The 25,859-nt window shown below is 50.8% G+C and overlaps 3 non-coding genes across 3 annotated transcripts; 1 reads left to right on the forward strand and 2 right to left on the reverse strand.

Moving 5' to 3' along the window:
- The first annotated feature begins 11,414 nt into the window (after window positions 1-11,414).
- On the forward strand, window positions 11,415-11,486 carry TRNAG-UCC. The gene has a single exon. It is a non-coding gene; the product is annotated as a tRNA-Gly (tRNA).
- Window positions 11,487-12,855: 1,369 nt separating this feature from the next.
- On the reverse strand, window positions 12,856-12,928 carry TRNAV-AAC. Its single transcript has one exon. It is a non-coding gene; the product is annotated as a tRNA-Val (tRNA).
- A 10,605-nt stretch (window positions 12,929-23,533) lies between these two features.
- Window positions 23,534-23,621, reverse strand: TRNAS-GCU. Its single transcript has one exon. It is a non-coding gene; the product is annotated as a tRNA-Ser (tRNA).
- Between the last annotated feature and the right edge of the window lie 2,238 nt (window positions 23,622-25,859).

Here is a 25,859-nt window from a genome sequence, read left to right on the forward strand (position 1 = left end):
GCCCCTCCTCATTTCTCCTCCCAGTAGCAATTGCCAGGAGAAAATCCAGCCATGGGAGAGCAAAGCCCCCAGGAATGGGACTGTCCCAGCCAGAGGGGCAGGGAGAGAGGACGGGAAGGAGAGACTGAAAGGGGCAGTGTGAGAAATGAGGGGGGAGAGATTTCCAGCTCTCTAGTCCACCCAGACACATGTATTGCTGCATCCCTGGGCAGAACCACTTTCCAGTGGACAAAACAAGGATCAGACAGAGGAAAAGCCAGTTCCTGACTCCATATTCCCCCTGCTGGGGTGTGGCTGCCGTGGGGTCAGTGTCCGAGGGAATCCCCCACAGTGACTCCTTTGGTTTCTAGCCTTGTGTTCAGAGACTTTGTTAGGGGTGAGGGGAGGGAGAAGGGAGGTTAAAAATGTGTCTGGGCTTAGCCTGGCAGGAGGGGCCAGGTCTACATTGTAATAAACAGATTGAGCATTTCCCATCATGGCAGGATCTAGGGTGTCTGTCTGCAGGGAAGGGGCCTGGGGGAATTCTGATGTGAAGTTAACTAAAACCGGTTCTGAAACGCCCACAACTGCCCTTCTCCCCCAGACAGGCTGCAGAATGACGTCCATGTTTTGCTCCAGCTCATCCCAGCCTGGCGTGGGACAGGGAAGAGAAATGGCTGCAGTGGAGCCAACTCAGGTAGAGATTATCGGGGGGTTGCTGGTGGGTTCCTGCTGGAGGAGAGGGAAAGCAAATACACCGGAGATGGGAAGGTTTGCACAGTCTGGTTTGGAGGTTGGAGCGGGGCAGGAAATGCACAGGGTGGGGAAAGCAGGAGGCCAGGGTGTGGCAAACCTGCTGGGAGTTATTTAATAAGTGGCCTAGATTCTAGGAACAGACCCAGGAGGTTGGGAGGTGGAAATGCCCTGATTTGTGAAGAAAGAAAATAGCCCACCTACATGGAGCTAGTCAAACTGACCAGACTCCCAGTGCTGGAGCCTGAGCTCACTAACCAGCGGCTGCTGTGAGATATGAAGGGGGCACCCATGAGTCAGGCTTATTGGAGCTGCCTCTCCCTTCATATCCCGCTCCTCACAATGAGGAGGTTATTGGGCTTCCTACCAGGGAGCTCTCCCTGGACCCTACTAGGTGCTCCAACTCCTGAATCAGTCGGTGGCCAGTAGGTGTGTGATGGATCTGCTGGGAGAGACAAGGGGCTCTCTCTTCGTCCCCTCACCCTGGTATTTGCTGGATACGCTGAGGGGGGTGGGGGTTGGACTCTGTTGAGTGGGATCCACCCAGATCTTCCATTTGATTCGCTCCTCTCTGCCACAAATAGTGGGGCTGTGAGAGGGGCAGAGATCCTGAGTGTTGGACTCTTGCTCTTTCAGGGGCCGGTGACCTTCGAGGAGGTGGCTGTGCATTTCACCAGGGAAGAGTGGGCTCTGCTGGACCCTGCTCAGAGAGCCCTCTACTGGGATGTCATGCAGCAGAACTATGAGACTGTGACCTCGCTGGGTAAGGGTTCCTGTCCCCTCGGTTCTTTGAAGGGGAAATGAAGAGTTAAGGTTCATGCCAGCCCCCCAATGCCACCTCTACTCTGTCCTGTTTCTGCATCACCCCAATATGCCAGTGACACACACACTACCAGAGACCCTCCCATGCTGCAGAACACTTTGGGAACAGAGCACAGGAGCCGTATTGCACAGTGTCAAATAGCTCCTCTTTACTCAAGTAAAACTGGGGGTTAGGTCCAGCATAACCAACAGAAGCTTCCTACCCCCGGCCTTCTCTACCCAAACCAGAATGTGCTTGGGGTGTAACAAGCAGGAGGCTGGAGTCAGAGCTGCCGGTCCAGGGTTACTTATCACACAGACACTCGGCGCGTCCTTGAATGCTGGCTGGGAGTATCCAGACAGGGGATCTCCAGCAGCAGAACACTGAATCTCACCCAGGATTACAGATGACACAACTCCTCACTGCTCTGGATTGCACCCAGCATGTGAAAATGGCCTAGGTTGGTAGTGACATTTCTTGAGACATGCAGAGTCTTGCTCCCATATCACCAGGTGTAATAACAATAACAGGAAAGGCCGAATATGGAAAACTGATTGTTCAGCTTGCTTTTGACCTGCATCATATTTTGCAATATATTCCAAATAAGGAAATTAACGTGCAACGTATGTGTCATTGTTTGGGGTTTTAAGCTTTAAAAGGCTTGTGTGATTTTTAGCTCAGGGGGAGAGTATTCCAATAGCTGTCGCCCCCTGCGCACTTTTAACCAAGAAAAGAACCTCAGGCTGAGCTGATTCAAAATCAATCGTGTGGTCTTTTTCCACAACAGCTTCAAGAGGTCCCTGTGATGGAATGTAAATGTCTTCTTCACACCTTCCCCCTGCAGGAGAATGGCTGTTTGACCAGCTGTTTGCCTTGCTGTCTCTGAGGAACTGCTCCGTGGGTGTTCCCCAGAATTGTAACTTTTTCAGTAATATCATACTCTAAAATCTCATAACTTTACATACAGTGTTACTACACATTTTAACAGGAGGGTAATATTCAGTAGATTATGCATTTTCAAATGATACCTCACAAGCCATACTGCGTACAAAATTGATTATAATTTTCTAGAAGAGTGAACACAGGGGTATAGACTGACACAGTGTCTGTGTGTGTGTTCCCAGCAGATATGTGGGTATTTCAATCCCTCATAAGCACAGTGTTCGGCATCTTCAAGGACCTGGGGAAATGGTCCTGGGAATTCACTGGTTTACCAAGTGTGACGCTGTATGGAATTGAGACACTTTGGTATTAATAATAAAAATAATAATATAATCTGATAAATTTGCAATGAATTGTGCTAGATATGCCATGCCAGGTGTCAGTGAAAATGTTATGATTTGCCAAGTATGATAATTTTGTTTCTACGTTTGTATCACCTTTGTATTGTGAGTTATAGATATGTAGGGTATATCTGTATTTCCAGACTTGTGCAGTATTTCTGGGTGACACCCCCAGACATATTGGCATCAACACTGCTTAGCCTGTTTGATGGCCCATTCAGGGTCATCAGCTGTACAATGAGCCCATGGAAAGGACCAAGGGGATACACCTATTGAGTCAGCAAGACATGCCGGGGTATGCCTGTCTACTGAGAACTTCAAGGCTTTTCCATGCCACGTGCTGTGAAGCTTGTGTTTGGGACACAGGAAGTACAGGCCACATGGCAAAAGGAATGTAAAGGGCAGCTGCATCATCTCCATTTTGTCTTCAATCCCCCTTCCTACCTCTGGAGCAACTTCTCTACAAACTGAACCCTGGAACAAAGGACTGAATGACCCATCCAAGCTATGGATGTGTTCCAGACGGACTTTCAAGCCAGCAACTCACCAATACTGCTAAGAACCTGATATATCCATTTTGGAATGTATCTGACTGCTTTCCCATTTAACTTCTTTCTGTCTTTCTTTCGTCTAAACCTTTAGTTTAGATGCTAAAGGATTGTCTGGAAGGATGGAATTTTGGGTAATATCCAAACCTATACTGACCTGGTGATGTGGCTGTGACCCTTTGGGGTCAGAGGAACACTTTGTTTATGTGAGCAGAGTTTTTAAATAACCTCTCACTGTACTGGACCTAGTTGCTGATTGGGAATCAGAGAACAGGGATGCAATAATGGGGCTGTGTGATTTCTTTTTCAGCTTCTCGATAACCCGTGTGGGGGATCAGAAGCACAGTTGGTGACTGGTCAGTGAGTTTAACTTCAGTGTTAACCATCAGTTTTGGGAGCATCTGCTCTCCCTTTTTCAGCCTGCCCTAACTTTGGCATTTTCAGTGAGAACTGCCCCTGGCCCACCAGGTCACACTAAGCACTGAAGTTAAATGAATAGAATGTTTTTTTATGACCAAGTCGTATGAAATCAACTGAACTCCTTTGTTTTCTTTCATCTGAGCAGGGTTTCTCGTTTTCCAGCGTGATGTGATCTCCCAGCTGGAACAAGGGGAAGAGCCATGGGTCCCAGACCTCCAGGGTTCAGAGGAAAGAGAGATCCTGAGATCTCCCTGCACAGGTGAGAAAACATTAAACAACCTCAGAATCTGTAAGTGCCTGAAGGAAACATCTGGGATGCCCAACAAAGCCCTTGGGGAGGTCTCTCAGTTCATTATTGTCCCTTGCAGGGGTCATAACCTCAGGGTAAATATAGTTCATGGCTTCCTATAGATCCTAGCAGACACCAGGCAGTAGCTTCCTCCCTTCCCCCTGCGTATTTGGATGGGATGTGAAGGCTGAATTCATCCCCCTCCTCTCTCCTATTTGGGGGAAGAGTTTGGGGTGGTTCAGCTCCTGATTTTTATTTGACCTGCCTTCAGCACTTGTTTTTGTTTGGTCTTCCCCTTTCCATCCCTGTTTGAGGTTTCTGTCTCTGTCACAGCAGGTGATGCAATGGCATGTGAGAAAGAGGAGCAGAATTCTCAGCCTGATAATGTTGAGCCAGTGGGTAAAAACAGAGCATTATCTCAAAGATCGAAAAGGAATGTGTCCAGGAGTCATGAGCAGGGAAAATCCTGGGAGATTCAGCACAGACCAGAAACAGATCAAGGAAACCAGCCAGGGAAGAAAGTGGATAAATTTATTTCCTGTTGGGGAACTCAGAAGATCCTCATGGAAACCACAACACAGCAGGATATCCTCAGGCGAAAGAGAAAAAATACATTCAGGGAGTGTGGAAAAACCTTCTCTCACAGCTCAGCCCTTTCTGTACATCAGAGAATCCACACAGGGGACAGGCCCTATGAATGCACTGAGTGCGGGAAAACCTTCAATCGCAGTTCGCACCTTATTAGGCATCAAACAATCCACAGAGGAGACAGCCCCTAGGAATGCCGTGAGTGTGGAAAATGCTTCACTAGCAGCTCAAACCTTAGATTTAATTTACCCTGGTTTAGTTGGTAACAGTTGGTTTCCATCACTCACGTTTGTTTGTTTAAATCTCTATCCGTTGTGAAATAAATTTTTTGCTTGTTCGATAACTGTAGTCAGGTGCTGTGTCACATACAGTAGCAATGGTCCACAGTAAAACTAGTATCCTGGGATACGTGGGGAAGAGAGGATCTGGGATTTCACCGAGTATCTGCTGATCCAGGCTGGACCCCAGAGGGGGACACATTGAAGGAACTCAAGGGTTAAGGTGGCTGCTGTAACTCAGAGGAGGCTCCTTGAGTTCCAGCAGGCTGGTGAGTTTGGTCACTAACATCCAGCTGCCAAATGGAAAACTCCCTCTTCCTTGTGGCAGGTGGCAACAAGGAGACTCACAGTCCTCAGCACCCTGAGAAGGGTCACAATGTGTCTCTATGTTGATCCACCTGTCAAATCCACACAGGGAAAGCTCCCGATAGCACAAAACTCTGCCCTATGAAATCATGGAACATGTGCTCTGTGCTCTGTGAAAGCATGTAAAGAATCCAAGTGCTGGAGGACAGGGTTTGGGTCCGGAGTGACCTAGACAAATTGGAGGATTGGGCCAAAAGAAATCTGAGGAGGTTCAACAAGGAAAAGTGCAGAGTCCTGCACTTAGGATGGAAGAATCCTATGCACTGCCACAGCCTGGGGACTGACGGAGTGAGGGGGGTTTGATTGCAGCCTTCAACTACCTGAAAGAGCAGCAGTGTGGGCTTTCTCCTGGCCACTTTTGCTGGGCTGGGCAGGCAGCCTGGAGGCCTTTCTAGAAGAGCATTGGGAACTGAGCTAGAAAAACCAATGTGAAAACCAGAACCTGAGGTTTAGACTCATTCATTTATAATATTAAATCTTCAATTCTAGTGTCACAGTCAATACAATTGCTTCAGCCTGATAGTTGCCCAAAGGGAAACTTAACGTCTCTCCAAGGGGAGTGGAGAGAAAAAACTTTTCAGAGTCCGAGAGAGACAAGGCGGGTGAGGGTAAGAGCTTGCAGAGGACCAACCTCTGTTGGTGAAAGAGACAAGCTGTGGAGCTAACCCAGCACCCTTCTTCAGTTCTGTGTAGCCTGGAAGGTCGTCTCTTCCATAACCAGCAGTTAGAACATAAGAACAGCCACACTGAGTCAGACCAGTTCATCTAGCCCACTCTCCCGAAAGTGGCCAATGCCCGGCGCCCCAGGGGACCCCTGGGACCAACATGGATACAACACCACCACAAGCAAGGTTAAAAGTCAATGCACATGGGAGAAGCATCTTGTGTTTCCATGGGCGGTAGGTTTGTAGAAATTTTGGTGGTGCCCAGAATCTGCCCAAACTCCGCCCCCCACCTGCCCAAGGTTCTGGGAGGGAGTTTGGGGTGTGGCTGGGGATGAGAGGTTTGGGGTGTGGGAGGGTGCTCAGGGCTATAGCAGAGGGTTGGGGTGTGGGGTGATGGCTGTGTGGTGGGGCTGGGAATGAGGGGTTCATGATGCAGGAGGGGGCTCAGGGTTGGGGCAGACAGTTAGGGTGCAGGGGGATGAGGGCTCTGGCTGGGGCTGGGAATGATGGGTTTGGGGTGTGGGAGAGGCTCAGTGCTAGAGCAGAGGGTAGGGGTGTGGGGGGTGAGGGCTCTGTCTGTGGCTGGGGGGTTTGGGGTGTTGGCGAGGCTCCGGGCTGGGGCAGAGGGTTAGGGTGCAGGGGGATGAGGGCTGTGTCTGGGATGGGGATAAGGTGTTTGGGGTGTGGGAGGGCTCTATCTGGGGCGGGAGATGAGGGGTGTGTGGTGGTGGAGGGGGCTCACGGCTGGGGGAGAAGGTGGGGGTGTGCGGGGGGATGAGGACTCTGGCTGGACCTGGGGATGGGAGGGTTGGGGTGTGGGAGGAGCTCAGGGCTGGGGCAGAGGGTTGGGGTGGTGGGGGGAATGAAGGCTCTGGCTGGGCCTGGGGCGGGGAGGGTGGGGGGGTGGGAGGGGCTCAGGGCTCGGGCAGAGGGTTGAGGATGTGGTGGGGGGGTGAAAGCTCTGACTGGGGGTGTGGGCTCTGGGGTGGGGCAGGGCTGGGGATGAGTTTGGGGTGCAGGCAGGCTGCTCCGGGACAAGGGCCAGAAAGGTAGACTCCCCCCAGCCCTTTCCCTGCTGGCAGCAGCAAGCTCTGGGGGAGGAACCCCTCATTCCCCCCCCCCAGCAGCACCCTCACTCCCACCACTGTCACTGCAGGTGCTCCTAGGGCCCTTCTCAGGTCCAGGAATCTCCCTCGCCTCCCCCATGATGGGGGCCGGGGGGTGCTGCATGCACCTCCTCCCCTGCTGTTGCCCCTGACTATAGCCTCACTGGGGTGGGGGATGGGGCTGTCTCCTTGCCCAGCATGGGGCAGGAGTGGTGACTGCAGGGGTGGGGGGGCTGTGATGGTGGAGGGTCCCGCTGGAAAAGGGAAGGGTCTGAGGTGGAAGGGCAGGCTCAGAGTCAGTCTGCCCTGGCAGTGAGTTTGGAAGGGGGGGCACTAGGACCCTGTGGCAGCAGTTGCTGCAGGGAGGCAGCATGGAGCTGCGTGGAAGAGGCAGGGACGCTCTGCTCCCTCCGGGGCCCAGGGACATGCATGGGGCCAGCAAGGGGGTCCGGGGGACAGTCGGGGGAAGCACGGGGGGTGGCAGGTGGGGCCTGAGGGGAGACCCGGCCCCAAACTTTGGTGGAGCTGGGCCCCAGGGCTCTGAATATTGCTGGTACCCGGGCACCACGTGGGTATATAACTCGCCGCCCATGTGTGTTTCATTCCTTATGTCCTAGTCCCATCATGTGGCCATTTCCTTTTCTTCCTTTCTGTTAAAAACTTTGGTGTTTTGCACAGAAACATTATTTCCCCAGGAGAGACCCAGAAGTGGGGGCTGCATTCCTGTACCAAACAGTCACTGGAAGGGGGCAGACAAAGGCCTTTAGGACGAGGCGTCCATCACTGTCAAAAGATCATCTCCCTCCTGCAGGTCACTGGCAGCCTGAATTTGTTCCTTATCCTCCCAGAGTCTGGGGGCTGGAATCAGCACTACCCAGCCCCTCCGTATGTAGCAGGAACAAACACAAACCTGGTCTTTAAAACAAGCTGTCCCCTTCCTTCTCAGGGAAGATTTTTCTGTGATTGAAGTTGAGCTTCAGTTCCCCTCTCCTATGGGCGGGGCAGGTGTGGGGCCAGCTCCCAGTGAGATCTGTTTTCACCTTTGTCCTCTTTCAGTCACTCTGGGATCCTAACTCTGCTCCCAGCTGTCAGGCAGCTTCCAGCCCAACCACCCTGCTCACTACCTTCATGGTCATATGTCACCCCATTGCCAGCACACACAGCCTGCAGGAAAGCTACTTCTGCCAGATGCATTGGTGGTATAGTGGTGTGTGTAGGTGTCTTCCAAGCAGTTCATCTGGGTTTGATTCCCAGCCAATGCAATAATGGCTTTTCTCTTCTGTTGTTTCCTCATCTGGAAGTGGTTTAATTTCAGTCACATTGTGTTACAATCACATTATCTATAGAATGAGACAATAAATGTGTCTAAGTCCAGCAGGTCATTCAGGATGGAGGAACACAAGGGACTGGAATGTGTCATCTGAGAAAGACAGAACCCTTGGAAACCTGCATCTCCCATCCCCTGGCCTTGCGTGTTATGATTCCAGCTCCGTGAGCTGTTTGTAGGATGTTCCGGCATGGTGGGGAAATGAAGTTTTGAGTCAGTTTTTGCTCCTGCAGGTTCCTTTGCTGTTACAATTATAATGACATGAACAAAAGGGAGGCACAATAAACATAACCCCCAAGTTGCAATACAGGTGGGGAAAGAGACGATCACGGTTAAGCCAAACACGTCAAAATAAAAATTAATACTAAAAAAGGGGAGGGGGGAAGAGATCAGGTATGTGGAGATCCCCTTGATAGTTCAACACACATTGTTAGAATCAAAGTTCAGACTTGACACTGGAAAACCCGCAACTACCTGTCTCTCTGAACACCTGTGATGAGCAAGATGGAGTTGGGACACCTGTTCTGCTTCAATCATTTATTGTCTCTCTGTTCTCTCCTTCTTCGCCCCCCAATTCCTCGTCTCCAATGTCTCTGCCTTTCTCCTCTTGCTCCCTCTCCCCTGCCCTTTCCAGGAACTCTCAGTCTACAGCATTTAGGACAAGCCAGAGCTCCCATGTTCTGCACATGAGGACGTGTGACCCTGGTCAGAACCAATCACCAGATCAATATGACCCTTTATGGGCGACTTCTCTGCCTGCTCTGCAATTTACATCTCCCCTCTCCCCCCGCCCGCAAACAGGGTGGGGTACAGCTCTGACTGAGAGGCCTCACAGGAGAAATTTCAGCCAAAAGACAAATTTGTGTGAAATGTTGAGAAATGAAGAGCCTCCCAAATCCCCAGAACTCTAGTGTCACACCCATGGCACCAGCACAGGGAACCCAGTGAAATGGGGTTACAGAATACAAGGGGGGAGGCAGCAGGGAGAGAGTTGACAGGGAATCTCTCTTTTTCCTTCTCTCTTCACTTTCTGTTCTTCTCTTTCCTTCCAGGAACTGCAGTCACAGCAGGGAGGGGTTTGTCTCCGTGTCTGTCACGGAGGTGGTGGAAGTGACGGATTCTGTGACTTCCTGCAACCTCCGTGACTTCTGCAGTGGGCACAGTGGCTGACTCCTGGGCCACTCAATCAACTGGCTCCAGGGACCGCCCAAGCAGCGGCCAATGCGGCTGGCCCTGGGGACCACTTTACCAGTGGTCCCGAGGGCAGCAGGAGCAGCCACAGCTTGGTGGCCTCTGGCAGCACTTCTGGGGTGGCCAGAGCAGCAGCTGGCCCCCTGGGGCTCCCCCCTGCCCTAGCAGCAGCTGGAGTGGCAGCGACTCTCAGGGCTTCTCCCCTGGTAGCTGGTGCTCATTATCCATCAATTAAATCAAAACACTTCCCCCTGCAAGTGGATTTAGCCCGGGACCCTCAGAGTCAGCAGCTGTTACGCCCCCACTGAGCTCTCTGGCCAGGTGTCCTAGTGCCGGGAGCCTCCGATGTAGATCCTAAAATAGCGTTTTTGCACCAGGGGGGCTGAAATTTTGGACCAGACGTTGTAGCTCCACTGTTATTTTACTGAATTGCTTCAAAACAGCAAGTGTAGAAAGTCTCCTAAGTGCCAGGCTCTCTGCCATGGAAACAGCTGCCCCTGCTCTGCAGGAGTCTGTGCGTTCCACCCAGCAACGCACACACCTGCTCCGCACTGAAGGGGGGTCAGACAGTGACGGTAACGCAAATCTTCCGACTATTAACCAAGGTCCCTTTCTTTAACCCAGGACATGCCAGTCACCTGTTAGCCATGGCGTTATCTTCATCTTCAAATACCTCTCAGGACATTGAACAGAGGAAGTGAAACCCCCCTCCCCCGAATGGCTCCCTGTTGAGGCGTTGTACCGGACCTGCCCCTGGAGACTGTATGGTTTTATACTCTTAGAGCTTTTTCTCTTCAAACCCCTTATCCCAATCTCTGGGCCAGCCTCCGCATTTCAGAGTTTAGAATTTACTCTCATCACCCTCCTATGGCACTTTCCATGTGAATTGGGCAAAGCAAGTGGGGGAAGCTCCGTGGCTAATGAAAACCAACGCTCTGGGTGAGGCCTGAACTCACACCCACAGCTGTATTTCCTCCTGCATGAGCCACTGTAGGTGCTTCTTAGACAAAATTGGGCTGGAGGTGGTTACGTGTGTCTATGGTTCACCACTTTGGCTGCTCTGTAAAAAGCTGATGGTTCAAACAGAAGCTGGTGGGGTTTTGTTTTGTTTTAAGCAATTAGAGTCTAGTACATTTTAACAGGCAGAAAATGTCCTATTCTGGTCTAGCCCCATTTGACTCCTTCTGTCCATCTTCTTCCTTCGCCCTCAGTGTCTTTCCTTCCCCATTGGGGACATACAGAGATGAACCCCAGTCAGTCTGTGTCACAGAGAGTCTGTATCTCCTAAGGAATGTGGGTGAAGGATTCCAGCTGAATTAACTCCACTCACCTGGGTTAGAAACATTTGTTTCTTTCGAGCACATAGTGGGAAATGGGACATTAATTCAGACCCAGGAGGCAAGGCAGAGAGGCTTCATGCTCTTGATCTCCATGAAGGGAGAGAGGATCCCCAGGAAGGAACAGAGCTTCCTTTAGATTCAAGCTGGGTCTCCTGGAAGTTGGAAAAGACCCTTGGTCACTGAGGATCTCATGGGATCGTGCTGCTCCAGAGGCTCGAGAGTCCTGGGTGCCAGGAGGGTGTCACTGCACAGTCTAAAATGGAAGGGAGGACCCTGGAAGGGAAGGGGAGGAACAGAAAATGGAGAGGAATGAAACAGAATAAACGCCTCTTCTGTCTCCCATCCCCAACCCAGCAAGAACTGTTATCAGTGGGGAAACTCCCCACGATGAATGGCAGAGACCACAGAGACATTCGCCTCATGCTGAGAAGTAAGGTGACCAATCACAAAGTGTGAAAAATCAGAGACTTTCACTAGATGCGTTGGTGGTATAGTGGTGAGCATAGCTGCCTTCCAAGCAATTGACCTGGGTTCAATTCCCAGCTAATGCAATGATATGATGATTCCTCCACTGGGAATTGGTTTAATTTCAGTCATGTTGTATCAGTTTATCAATGGAATGAGAGAATCAGTGTCCCAAATCCCAACAGGTCATTAAACACCCAGTGGAGGAAGAAAGGGGTGGGACTATATAATGAGCAGTTGGAGTCATCCTGGTATTACAATGCTTGGTTTATTTTTTTTTTTAAATTCCTTTACTTCCCTCTCCCTTTTAGACTCAGAGCCTTTAAGGTCAGAAGGGACCAGTGTGATCATCTAGTCTGACCTGCTGCACCTTGCAGGCCAAAAGACCCCACCCACCCACTCCTGGAATAGACCCGGGAGGAGGCAGCTCTGTGCACTGCCCCTACCCCAGGCAGCACATGGAGGCCCTCTGCTCCCCTCCCCACAACGGGTGTGCAGAGATGTGCCAGCAGCACTAAGGTGGCTCCTGCCCACTCTACATCCGCCCTCCGTGCCGCTCCCAGAAGTGGCTGGCATGTCCCAGCATCCCCTGGGGTGGGAGTGTCTCCACGTGCTGCCCCTGCCCCGAGCACCAACTTTGCAGCTCCCATTGGCCAGGAACTGTAGCCAATGGGAGCTCTGGGGCAGCCTGCAGACAGCAGCACATGGAGATCCCCTGGCCCCACTCATCTAGGAGCTGCTGCCAGAGGGTTGTGTGTACCGGTCACTTTGGGAGCTGCGCCCCCCCCCCACCCCAGCGCAGAGCCCACACCCAAATTTCCTCCCAGTGCTTTGCTTGTCGTCCTTTCACCAGAACCATCCTTCTTCTCCTGGGCTGCAAGTAGCCACCCCTAGGAAGACAAGAGGCAGGCACAGGATTCTGCCAGGTAAGTGTCTCCCAGCACCGCGATGGACGGTGCGATGAAGGTAAGTCTTCCTGAGGCACAATGAACTGCAACGCAGCGAACCACTGGCCAGACGGTCGGGGCGAAGGGCGTTCACTGGAGGTACAAGCTTGTGAGTGACTCCTGAGCACAGGGCCCCTTCCCGTTTTAAGGACCTGCTCCTCATGGCCTGCGACTGGAGATGACTTGGCTGCATCTGGTGGGTCACACTCCACCTCAGCCAGTGTCCATGCTCTGGGTGTGTGATCGCTGCCTAATGAGAGTCCCAGACACCTTGTCTATCTAGCAGCTCTTCTGATCTTCCAGCTGTTCAACCAGCCCCTTCATCCCACAAGCATGGCAGGAGGGAGTGGGAGGGGGAGGGAGAAAGCCACTTCACAGGCATTCAGAGAGGCAGAGGAGACAAAAATGGGAATGGGGGAAGTATAACAGACCTATTGAGCATAGAAATCACTGCTGCTCCTACAACAGCAGGGACAGGCCACTAGGAGCTGGGAAAAATTATCTACCATGTTTCTGCCTGGTTTTGAACCAGGGACCTTTCGCGTGTTAGGCAAATGTGATAACCACTACACTACAGAAACTCTGTTACAAGGCTCTGCCCTTCCCTTCATAAGAACAGAAGAATGGCCAGACTGGGTCAGACCAAAGGTCCATCCAACCTCATAACCTATCAGTCAACAGTGGCCAATGCCAGGTGCCCCAGAGGGACTGAACCTAACAGGTAATGATCAAGTGATCTCTCTCCTGCCATCCATCTCCACCCTCTGACAAACAGAGGCTTGGGATACCATTCCTTACCCAGGCTGCCTAATAGTCATTAATGGACTTCACCTCCATTAATTTATCTGCAAAAATAAGAGGAGTACTTGTGGCACCTTAGAGACTAACAAACTTATTTGAGCATAAGCTTTCATGGGCTAAAATCCACTTAATCAGATGCATACAGTGGAAAATACAGCAGGAAGATATATATATACACAGAGAACATGAAAAAAATGGGTGTTGCCATCCACACTATAATGAGAGTGAGCAGTTAAGGTGAGCTATTATCAGCAGGAGAAAAAAACTTGTAGTGATAATCAGGATGGCCCATTTCCAACAGTTGACAAGAAGGTGTGAGTAACAGTAGGGGGACAAATAAACATGGGGAAATAGTTTTACTTTGTGTAATGACCCACCCACTCCCAGTCTTTATTCAAGCCTAATTTAATGGTGTCCAGTTTGCAAATTAATTCCAATTCAGCATCTCTCGTGGGAGTCTGTTGTTGAAGGTTTTTTGTTGTAATATTGCGACTTTTAGGTCTGTAATCAGTGACCAGGGAGATTGAAGTGTTCTCTGGCTGTGTTTGAATGTTATAATTCTTGATGTCTGATTTGTGTCCATTTATTCTTTTATGTAGAGACTCTCTGGTTTGGCCAATGTACATAGCAGAGGGGCATTGCTGGCACATGATGGCACATATCACATTGGTAGATATGCAGGTGAATGAGCCCCTGATGGCATGGCTGATGTGATTAGGTCCTATGATGGTGTCCCCCGAACAGATATGGGGATAGAGTTGGCAATGGGCTTTGTTGCAAGGATAGGTTCCTGGGTTAGTGTTTTTGTTGTGTGGTTGCTGGTAAGTATTTGCTTCAGGTTCGGTGGCTGTCAGTAAGCAAGGACTGACCTGGCTCCCAAGATCTGTGAGCGTGAGGGATTGTCCTTCAGGATGGGTTGTAGATCCTTGATGATGCACTGGAGAGGTTTTAGTTGGGGGCTGAAGGTGACGGCTAGTGGGGTCCTGTTACTTTCTTTGTTGAGCCTGTCCTGTAGTAGGTGACTTCTGGGTACTCTTCTGGCTCTGTCAATCTGCTTCTTCACTTCAGCAGGTGGGTACTGTAGTTGTAAGAACGCTCGATAGAGATCTTGTAGGTGTTTGTCTCTGTCTGAGGGGTTGGAGCAAATGCGGTTGTATCTTAGAGCTTGGCTGTAGACAATGGATTGTGTGATGTGGTCTGGGTGAAAGCTGGAGACATGTAGGTAAGTATAGCGTTCAGTATGTTTCCGGTATAGGGTGGTGTTTATGTGACCATCGATTAGCACAGTAGTGTCCAGGAAGTGGATCTCTTGTGTGGATTGGTCCAGGCAGAGGTTGTAGGTGGGATGGAAATTGTTGAAATCATGGTGGAATTCCTCAAGGGTTTTCTTTTCCATGGGACCAGATGATGAAGATGTCATCAGTGTAGCACAAGTAGAGTAGGGGCATTAGGGGACGAGAGCTGAGGAAGCGTTGTTCTAAGTCAGCCATAAAAATGTTGGCATACTGTGGGGCCATGTGAGTACCCATAGCAGTGCCGCTGACTTGAAGGTACACATTGTCCCCAAATGTGAAATAGTTATGGGTGAGGACAAAGTCACAAAGTTCAGCTATGACATTATCGGGGATACTGTTCCTGACGGCTTGTAGTCCATCTTTGTGTGGAATGATGATGGAGCGTCTACATAGCCAGACAATCCTGCTGTCAGGGTGCCAATGCCTGAGATGATGGGGCATCCAGGATTTCCAGGTTTATGGATCTTGGGTAGCAGATAGAATAATCCTGGATGGGGTTCTAGGCTGTCTTATTGCCAAGGCACGGAGAAACTCAGCCAGCCGCAGGGGGTGCATAACACCGCCCTAGTGTGGGGGTGACAGCGCCTCCAAGATCCTGACACCCCTATTGGTTCCACTGCTGGTTGTTTTCCTTTTCCGGTGGGACTTTGGGCAAGTTGCTCCCCCCTCTAGGGCTCCGTCCCCAGCAGGCAAATGGGGATTTCGTACCTTCCCGCTATTGGAAAGTGCTGGAAGAATCCCCCAGCCAAAGCTGCTCTGACAGAGCTAAGCAGCATCTGACCATTCAAGGTCAGAGCGCACTGCCCAGGAGGAGGAGTGTCTGGCTCTGGGGTTTCACTTCAGCCCAGTCTAGAGAGAGGGGCCCAGCCATGGGGTTTGGCTCAAGAAGACTAAGTCTCCAATTCGTTAAGGGCGTTTTGAATTCCCGTCCTGAGCTCCAAAGTGCTTGGTGTCAGTTGCACATTTTAGAAGCATGATCTCCACTCCATTTTCCAAATCATTCATGAAACTATTGAATAGTACCGGACCCCGGACTGATCCCTGCCGGACCCACGAGGTGCCCCCTCTCCGTTGGGCAGCCAAACATGGAGAAGGGCCCTTGGAGTCTGGGCTTTCAACCAGCTCTGCACCCACATGACACTGATTGCAGCTGGACCGCATTTCCCTGGTTTGCTTGTGAGAATGTCCTGCGGGACTGTGTCAAAAGCCTTAGTAACCCCGAGATAGATCCCATCTACTGTTTACCCACCTCCACTAGGCCCAGAACCCTGCCAAAGAAGGAAAGAGGATGGGTTTGGGATGATTTGTTCTTGACAAATCCATGCTCCCTCGTCCTAAGAACCAAATTATCCTGTAGGTGCTGCTGGAAAACTGATTGTTTAAGAATATATTCCAGTATCTCTCTAGCTATAGAAGTGAGGCTAGCTAGTCTGTAAGTCCCAGGGGTCTCTTTGTTCCCCTTTGAAAGATAGGTCCTGTCTTGTTCATGGATGGGAAGATGTTCTTTTTCAGGGATCTCAGACAAGAACTGGGGCACAACACATGGTTTGTTAAGGCCACAAAAATGGAGGCAGGAACCTCTTCTCTCCTGCTGGCAAAGAACCCCAGGTACCTAAAAGACAGGGACTCACATCCCTGAATGGACTTTAAAAAAAAAGCAGTGGTTAAAAAGTTTGGCCCCAACCATTTCTTGTTTCCACAGACTAGACATTTTAGCAAACTTTAGAATTCCTTGGTGCAAACACCAAGAAACTCCCCTTTCTCCTTCACAGAGGGCTTTATCGCCCCTTATCTCACTCAGGCTCACGACTGCCCAGAGCTTGAGAATTGTCCCTGTTCGCATTGGACAGATGGGGAGGAGCCTGAGGCACAGAGAAGGAAAGTGACCTACCCAAGGGCCAGCAAGGCAGTGGCAGAGCCAGAAAGAGAAGCCACCAGTCCTTACTCCTGTTCTAACAAACAGCAAACCCCCAGAGGCAGGGATGGAGCCCAGGAATCGAGATGGTGGGGAAATTTCATTGAAACTGTTTGTCAGAAAATCCCATTCAGACTAAACCAGTTTGTTTCTCGAAATCATAACAAGTGGGATGAAAGTTCTTTGCAAAAATATTTTGTTGCAAAACAAAAGCATCTCCTGTTTGTCACAGTGCATTAAATTCTCGTCACACACAAAGAGGAGACACTTCGATCTCAAACATTAGATAAGATGCTTCAGTCTGAGCTAAGTCGTTGCTGCTCTTAACAATTTCAAAATTAAAAAAAACCAAATCAAATAGAGTATTTCAGCTATTCTATTATGTCATAATCTGCTCTGAGTAAATGTGATAGGACACCTCATATTATGCACTACTCCTAGTGACACTCTCCAATGGATCCCCATCCTCCACCTACCGTGAGGTAGGTAGGAGCGGATCATTATTATCCCTCCTTGAAAGAGGGAGAAACTTTATGTGAGAAAGAAGAATTGACTTGTCTGAGGTCACACAGCCAGTCAGTGGCACAGTTGGGAATAGGACCCAAGAGCTCTGATTTTCAAACTAACCATCGGATCTTGAATTTCAGACATTGAATGACCTGAATAAAGTGCTCTCAGATGAGCTCCAGACCAACAAAAGTGCACAGGAATTATTCAGCAAGTATTTGAGGAGAACTGCAATGTTAGAGAGAATCATGAACTGCTCAGAGACCATTAATATAGAGAAGCAGCAAAATTCATCAAACATAGAACTGGTTCTGACTTATTTCCTTGGTCTTAAAAGAGACCAACAAGGACCTGAGTCTCCTCCCAGTCGATAACCCCCTGCTCAGCCAATCAGGGTAGAGACTGAGGAAGGGAGGCTGAGGGTTCTCACCAGAGAGCCCAAAGGATGGCCCAGCTCACTGGTGGGGATCAAATACAATTCAGAATAAAATTCGGCCTCCTTAAGCTTGTGTTTTCCATGCCTAGAATTCAACTCTCACCAGATGGATCAGACTGAACAGGTTTCAAACCTCCAGGAGGCTCTTACCTTCTAAACAGGGACAGCTGTTTTCTAGTAAAATCCCTAAAAGGGAAGGAGAAAACTCGAAAGAGGTTCCTCGTGGCGCTCACGTCCGTGAACCCGAATACTCTCTCAGTCCTCAAAGAGAGACCTGGAGAAGGAGACTTGCTGAAGCAAAGCCACAGGGGTCTCTGAGGTTTCCCCGGCCCCTCGCCCTTGTCCTGCCTGGCTGATGTCAGCATCTCTCTGTGAGGTCACCACCTCCCCACCACCTTGGACCAATAGTCTGAGGTCCTGCAAAAGACCTTTGTGATGTCACTGCCACACCCCTCCCTTGCTGTGCCAATGTCCTGCCCCTGGCCAGGCACTTTGGAGGTTTGAGCTACTCCAGGTGGATCACCCCACTCAAGGAGCGTTCGTTCTAGGCAGAACTGACACCAACTTGTCTGGCTGGGGTGTTCCCTGGAAGCAGAGCACAAGTTTGAAATACGGGCAGCATAGAGCCAATATTCATAACGTCAACTACAAAAATGATACACATCTAGAGATAGCATCATTATAATCAGCCAATCAGAACCTCTCCATAGACCCCCTTACACGACAACCTTTCGACAATATTGGCTGCAAATATAGAACCGTGGTCACAGCAGTGATCTATACAGTTACAGATTATGTCAATAACATTACAAGAAGTGACACGGCATCAGTGAGACTGACACTGGAATACTGCCTCCAGTTTTGGTGTCCTCATGTGAAAAAGATGTTGTGAAATTGGAGCTGGGGCAGCAAAGAGCCACCAAATGTTCTGAGGGCTGGAGAAAAATGCCTTCCAGGGAGCTATTGAAAGAGCTCAAGCTGTTTAGCTGATCAAAAGAAGATTGAAAGGTGACTTCATTGAAGTGTTGAAGTGCCTTAATGGAGAGAAAAGATTGGGTATTAAAGGGCTCTTTAATTGAGCAGAGAAAGGCCTAACAAGACCCAATGGCTGGAAGATGAAAAGAGACAAATTCATATTACAACTAAGGCACAAATATTCAACAGCGAGGATGATTCACCACAGGAACAAGCTACCAAGGAAAGTGGTGGATTCGCCATCTCTTGATGTCATTTCATGAAGACTAGATGCCTTTCTGGAATGTGTTTGCCCCAAAAGTAGCTCTTGTGTCATACAGGAGGCCTGTCATATGCAGGAGGTCAGACTAGATGCTCTAATGGTCTCTTCTGGCCATGAAGTCGACTAATTTCTGAAAAACTGAGTGCAGCATTGGGAGCAGCGTCTGATGTTTTCAGTCTAGCCGGCTTGCTGCCTAGAACGAACGCTCCTTGAGTGGGGTGATCCCCAGGGAGTAGCTCAAACCTCCAAAGTGCCTGGGCAGGGGCAGGACATTAGCACAGCAAGGGAGGGGTGCAGCAGTGACATCACAAAGGTCTTTTGCAGGACCTCAGACTATTGGTCCAAGTTGGTGGGGAGGTGGTGACCTCACAGAGAGATGCTGACATCAGCCAGGCAGGACAGGGGCGAGGGGCCAGGGAAACCTCAGAGACCCCTGTGGCTTTGCTGCAGCAAGTCTCCTTCTCCAGGTCTCTCTTTGAGGACTGAGAGAGTATTCGGGTTCACGGACGTGAGCGCCAGGAGGAACCTCTTTCGAGTTTTCTCCTTCCCTTTCAGTGATTTTACTAGAAAACAGCCGTCCCTGTTTAGAAGGTAAGAGCCTCCTGGAGGTGTGAAACCTGTTCAGTCTGATCCATCTGGTGACAGTTGAATTCTAGGCATGGAAAACATGAGCTTAAGGAGGCAGAATGTTATTCTGCACCTGAGATTTTGTCCCTTAGAATCACTGGGGACATTAGGGTTTGTCCTTTTTGTTTCCCCTTTTCCTCCCTCCCTCCCTCCCTCCCTTCTCTTTGTGTCTTGCTTCTTTTGTCCTTTTTCCTTTTCTCCTCCCAACACCAGGAGGTAGGAGTGTGTGTGTGTGTGTGTGTGTGTTGCGGGGGAGTGCTCTGCAGCTCCCACTGTGGGAGCTCCACCCAAAAATGTGGGGCTGAAATAGTGCTCGGGCAGTGATCCCCACCAGTGACCTGGGCCATCCTTTGGGCTCTCTGGTGAGAACCCTCAGCCTCCCGTCCTCAGTCTCTACCCTGATTGGCTGAGCAGGGGGTTATTGACAGGGAGGAGACTCAGGTCCTTGTTGGTCTCTTTTAAGACCAAGGAAATAAGTCAGAACCAGTTCTGTGTTTGATGAATTTTGCTGCTTCTCTGCATTAATGGTCTCTGAGCAGTTCATGATTCTCTCTAACATTGCAGTTCTCCTCAAATACTTGCTGAATAATTCCTGTGCACTGTTGTTGGTCTGGAGCTCATCTGAGAGCACTTTTTTCAGGTTATTCAGTGTCTGAAATTCAAGATCCGATGGTTAGTTTGAAAATCAGGGCTTTTGGGTCCTATTCCCAACTCTGCCACTGATTGGCTTTGTGACCTCAGACAACTCAATTCTCCTTTCTCAGCCTCAGCTTCTCCCTCTTTTAAGTAGGGATAATAATGATCTGCTCCTACCTAGCTCAACACACTCACTCTTCCCCAAGACACACACACTGTCTCTCCCCACATACAAACAGTCTCTATCCCGCCACGCACGCTGCAGTTGAAAAGCAGCTGGTAATCTAGTAAGATGCCCATGGAATGGTGGGATAGAGAAACCTGCATCATGTGATGCTGTACCAGTCCGTGAGGCATTGCAAACCCTTCCCAAAACACCCTGCAGCCAGTTGCACAGTGGGATAGTTACCCACAGTGCACTGCTCTCTGTTGCCATCCAAGAACTGCTAGCATGGATGTGCTCTGGTGACACAAGGGGCATAGGGAGGACGTTCAATAGCTGTTTAGTTAAAACACTTTAACTAAAGCAGCAATGCCGGGGGGTTGGTGGCTCCTTTCTTTCCTCACCCTGGAGTAAACTCAGCTTTTTATTCCATCCTTGATGTTTCATGGAATAGCAACAGACGACCGAAGAAAGACGTGGACAGGGTGGGTCTCAGGGGAGGGGCAGAGAGGTTCGAGCGGTGGGCAGAGCAGGTCTCGGAGGTGCGGGCAGTGGGCAGGGCAGGTCTCAGGGGAGGGGCAGAGAGGTGGGGGTAGTGGGCAGGGCAGGTCTCAAGGGAGAGGCAGAGAGGTGTGGGTGGTGGGCAGGGTGGGTTGCAGGGATGGGTCAGGGAGGTGGCGGCTGGTGGGCAGACCTTGTGGTAGGGGGTGGAGAGGCACGAGCAGGAGGCAGGAAGGCCTTGGGGGAGGAGAGGAGCGAGCGAGAGGTGGCTCAGCCGTCCTCAGCCAAAGAGGAAGAGCGGGGGTGGGAAGTGGCCAAACAGGAGCAAGGGGGGAGCACAGGTGGGGCCTCAGAGAGAGGAGAAGGGTGGTGGGGGCAGTGCCATGGTTGGCACCAATGGGCCCCCCACTTCTAGGGAGCTTCCAGAGCTCACACCCAGCCTCCCCAAATGCAAGAGCCATGGGCCACCTATTCTCTTCATCTTCACTAACCAAGCCCCTCCCCAAGCTATGCTGTTGGGAGAAGCCCTCCTGTTGGCACAGCGCTATCTGCACCGGGGTTAGGCTGATATAACTGCATTGCTTAGGGAGGTAAATTTTTTACACCCCTGAGTAATGTAGTTACACCGATCTAATTTTGTAGTGTAGACCTGTCCAAAGAACCTTGGGAGTAAAACTTCCCCTGCTCCTCTGCTTTACTGAATTCAAACACCAGCAAAGCTTGTCAGGCCCAGATGGAGGTTGGCAGAGAGTCAGGTGTGTGCAGACATGATCCCTTCAGCAACTCTAGGCACCATGGCTTAGCTGGCTAAAACCACTGTTTTGTATACAGGAGATCCTGGGTTCAAGTTCCAGTGGTACCTTATTGAGTTGCTTTTGGGGCACCTGGTACTGGCTACTGTCAGAAGACAAGATTCAGAGCTAGATGGACCGTCGGTCTAGCCTAGTGTGGTTTTTCTTATGGTTTAAATTACACTCACAGACACTGAGGATAGAGTTACTGAAAGTTTGGGAGTTAGGAGCTGATAGGTCAGTGGTCCAGTCCCCTCTCAGACAACCCCGTCCCTCTGGGACAGGGGCAGGTCTGAGCAATCACACCAAATGCTCATTGTGGCTGTCAGAATCTGTGGGCAGCTCGTTTAGTTTATGCCGAGGGTGGAGTCCTGTTTTGTGCACCGTGTCTGAGAATGAAAATCCTAAACCGCCCTTTGAAATAACAAAAGCAGCAGGACGTGTTTCTGTCCCTGCCCCAAAGCAGGCAGACCAATGGAGAAATGCCATGAGTCCAGGGTAATACTCCCCTGCGGTTTTACCATTTCCACTTGCTAAACCCCCTCCCAACCGTCTGGGCTCCTGGAGCAGGGGACGGAGCCTGAGCCGAGACACGGACACTGCAACTTTACAGCCCAAGCCGCATGACCAGATTAATGTGACACAGGCCAGTCGTGGGTGTTTCATTGCACTGGAGACGTAGCCTAATGTTATGTCTGCACTGCGATTAAAACACCCAGGGCACCTGTCGCAAAGCCCGGGTCAGCTGACTCAGGGTTATGGGGCTTGGGCTGCAAGAGTATAAAATTACAGTGCAGACAGATGGTCTTGAGCCCAACCTCTGAGACCCCACGACGGGTGAGGGTTTCCGAACCCAGGCTTCAGTGTGAACACAAATATCTGCACCACAGTTTTTAGCCTCTCAGCTTTAGCTTCATGAGGTCAGCTGGTCCAGGCCAGCCCTGCTGCCCTCTTTATCCCAGGAGAGATGGACTCTCAGGGTACGTCTCATACCTCTCATGTGGCGCCATGGGGTTCGAAGGGGAATGATCCGTAGTAGCCGTCTGTGGGTCCGTGGGCGTTGCCATCCCGGACGAGCCCCCAAATTGTCGGAGAAAAACTCAGTTCTCGCTTTTTGTTTGGGTGCAGCAAAATCAAATACTTTATTATTTCTCCAGTAATTACAATGGAGGGAGAGAGTGCCATAGGACACAGGGTCGCCTCAGTCCCAGACAGGTCTCTCAACTGGTAAACAATTACATCAAGCCTTTATACCTTTGTTACAGACAATTTCTAGCAATCATGGAGACAGTAAAAAGCAACAAATACATTTTGTTTATACATAGCAGAAAGGCTTATCTTATTGTCTCACTCCTAAGAAAAACAAGCCTGCATTTTGGTTAGTGATTGCAAGGTTGTAATAACTTTGTACACAGTTCCTGTCCTCTCGCCTCGCACTATCTTTGCTCCTACAAGTCTCACGTCATTAGGGTTACAGTATGGCCTGACTCTTGCTAACTGACTGACACGCATTAAAATCCCCTTCAAATCCTTATTGAAGCATTCCCTGCTTCCACAGGTGTGACAAGGGAGGAGCCAGACCCGCTGCTGGGCTCCACACTGCCAAGGACTATCCCAGGAACCGTGTACAATGCAGACTTCTCCGAGATAGCACAGCGACAGTGGACACTGCTTGGCTCACATCCTAGCAAAGGTACTTCCTAGCCAGTTGGAAGAAACTATGAAAGGGGGGGTAGAGACATCATGAGTTGGCCTCTCTCCCCCACAACTCAACAGCTGGAAACACACCTGGACGACAAAACTGATTCAGAAATCAGAAGAGAATAATAATAGTACATTCAAACCAAAGTCCCCAAACAGACTAGTAGTGGTTTTTCAGCAGAAAATTTTCAGTTTGGGGAATTTTGTTTTCTCAGTCAGACTTTGCCAAGGGAAGCAGGGAGAAAATGGTTGAGTTGTCTCCTTCAGAACAGCTTGGCCTAGCCACTAGGTCTGGTTCACTGTTGTGGCCTTGCTCAGGTTGGGGGTATTTTAATTATCTGGGGAGGTCCCAGGGTGTTTGGGGGAGATTATGAGGCTGTTCCCTTTTGAGATAAAAACTAAGAAATGCAGGACTAGAGAATTTTTTTAGAAATCTGGGATTTAGATATTTTATTTGAAGCAAGGGGGGAGGGGCAGCTGAGATTCTGAGGTTTTTGTTTGCAAGAAGCAACATTGTTTGATCTGTCATTGTACCAAGGGGGAGATGGTTGTCTGTAAAGGAGAACGAAGACTAAATGCAGCCCATGAGGATGGGATTTGAACCCATGCGTGCAGAGCACAATGGATTAGCAGTCCAGTACCTTAACCACTCGGTCACCTCATCTCAGCTGCTAAGACAGGGACAGGAGGAGAAATCTAAGGCCGGCAGAGATAGGGACACTAAGGAGTTTTTAAATACTAAGCATAATCAGGGGCTGAATGAGCTCCCCCCTCACATCTAGTGAGGAGCTGGGGGAAGACTTCAGAAACAGGCCGTGTTTGCACAGACACCCCTACTCTGCCTAGCTATGCAGCATGATGGGGCCGCTTCCTCAAAATGACCAGTTTGGGAGGATGGTGGGTTGCAAATCACTTTAGGATTGAGTGGAATGAAATGTTATTCTCCTCCCTGTATGAGTGAAGGGCAGCGGAACGTACCTAGGCCGTCCTGACGGAGGGGTGGGTGAGGCAGGAATCGCTTTCATTGGACTGCAGAGAAGTGATTGAGGACGTCACCCTAACCCAGTGGTCCCCAAACATTTCACACTGCACCCTCGTATCCATGGCTGTGGCCCCTCGGAAGCCGCGGTCGAGAACCGGGGCTGGGAGTGGGGCCGGTGCTTGCTGGGGAGAGGGGTGCGGACAGGGGTAAGGGGGTCGAGGCCGGGCTGGGAGCCAGGGGCCCAGGCTGAGGGGGGGGTTGGGGAAGAGCTGGGACAGAGTGGGGCTGAGTGGGGCTCCCTCCCTGCCCTCCATGGGGGCTGGCTCAGGCCCTGAGGTGCCCCCATCAATCTTCCTCTGTGTCCCCCTAGGAGTCACGCCCCACATTTTGGGGACCACTGACCCCTACTCGCTAAGCAGGGGCTAGTGATGCCAAAGCCCAGGGAAAGGGAGAACAAGTGCGGGGGCCCCAGCACCGGAACCATGACCCCCCCCCACGGCTGTGTGTGGCTCCGCCCCCTTCCACCCCTTCCACCCACGGCCCCACCCACTGTCACCTCTGTTCCACCCCTTCCCCCACTGGCCCCACCCGGTCACTCCTTTACCCCGGCCCCTAGTCATGGGCCCCACTGCCCCCTTGGCGACGCAAGGTTTGGGGAGGCTGAGCCCCCCCGAGCCTCCATTACGAGCCGCCCAGGCTACCTCTGCTCAGTGGGTGGCCAGTCTCCCTGTGTCTCTGCTGTTCGTGCTGGGGAGCCTGGCCGGCCTTAGGGGTGGGGCCCCCGGCAGCCGCCCAGGGCTCCAGGGGGTCAAAGGGCACCGTGTGGCCGTGCAAAGGTGCTCACTGCTCTCCCCTGCCCCAATGCTCCTCCATGGCCCCACAGAGGCTGTGGGGAGCAAGGAGCAACACTATGTGCTCCATGCGTCCTGGTCACTTTCCCCACCTGGGCTGGGCTGTGAGGGGAGTGACCTGGATGCAGGGAGGTCGGATGACGTCCCTTCTCGCCCCCCTGCCCCTGCTAGGCAAGGCTGCTGTGGTGTCTCCATGGCTGCACTTTCAGTGATGCAGGTTTCTCTCCACCATTGTTCCCTGGGCATCCTACTAGATTGCCAGCTGCTTTTCAACTGCAGTGTGGAGACTGTGTGTGTGTGGGGAGAGACAGTGCGTGTGCTGGGGAAGAGTGAGTGTGTTGAGCTAGGTAGGAGCAGATCATTATTATCCCTACATGAAAGAGGGAGAAGCTAAGGCTGAGGAAGGAGAATTGACTTGTCTGAGGTCACACAGCCAGTCAGTGGCAGAGTTGGGAATAGAACCCAAGAGCCCTGATTTTCTAACTAACCATCGGATCTTGAATTTCAGACATTGAATGACCTGAATAAAGAGCTCTGTGATGAGCTCCAGACCAACAACAGTGCACAGGAATTATTCAGCAAGTATTTGAGGAGAACTGCAATGTTAGAGAGAATCATGAACTGCTCAGAGACCATTAATGCAGAGAAGCAGCAAAATCCATCAAACATAGAACTGGTTCTGACTTATTTCCTTGGTCTTAAAAGAGAACAACAAGGACCTGAGTCTCCTCCCTGTCAATAACCCCCTGCTCAGCCAATCAGGGTAGAGACTGAGGGCGGGAGGCTGAGGGTTCTCACCAGAGAGCCCAAAGGATGGCCCAGGTCACTGATGGGGATCACTGCCCGAGCACTATTTCAGCCCCACATTTTTGTGTGGACCTCCCACAGTGAGAGCTGCCGAGCACTCCCCCGCAACACACACACACACACACACACACACACACACACACACACACACACACACACACACACACACACACACACACACACACACACACACACACACACACACACACACACACACACACACACCACCTCTCCTGGTGTTGGGAGGGGAACAGGAGAAAGG

The sequence above is a fragment of the Mauremys reevesii genome, linkage group 14 (genome assembly GCF_016161935.1).
Source record: "Mauremys reevesii isolate NIE-2019 linkage group 14, ASM1616193v1, whole genome shotgun sequence".
In the NCBI taxonomy this organism is placed as follows: domain Eukaryota; kingdom Metazoa; phylum Chordata; order Testudines; family Geoemydidae; genus Mauremys; species Mauremys reevesii.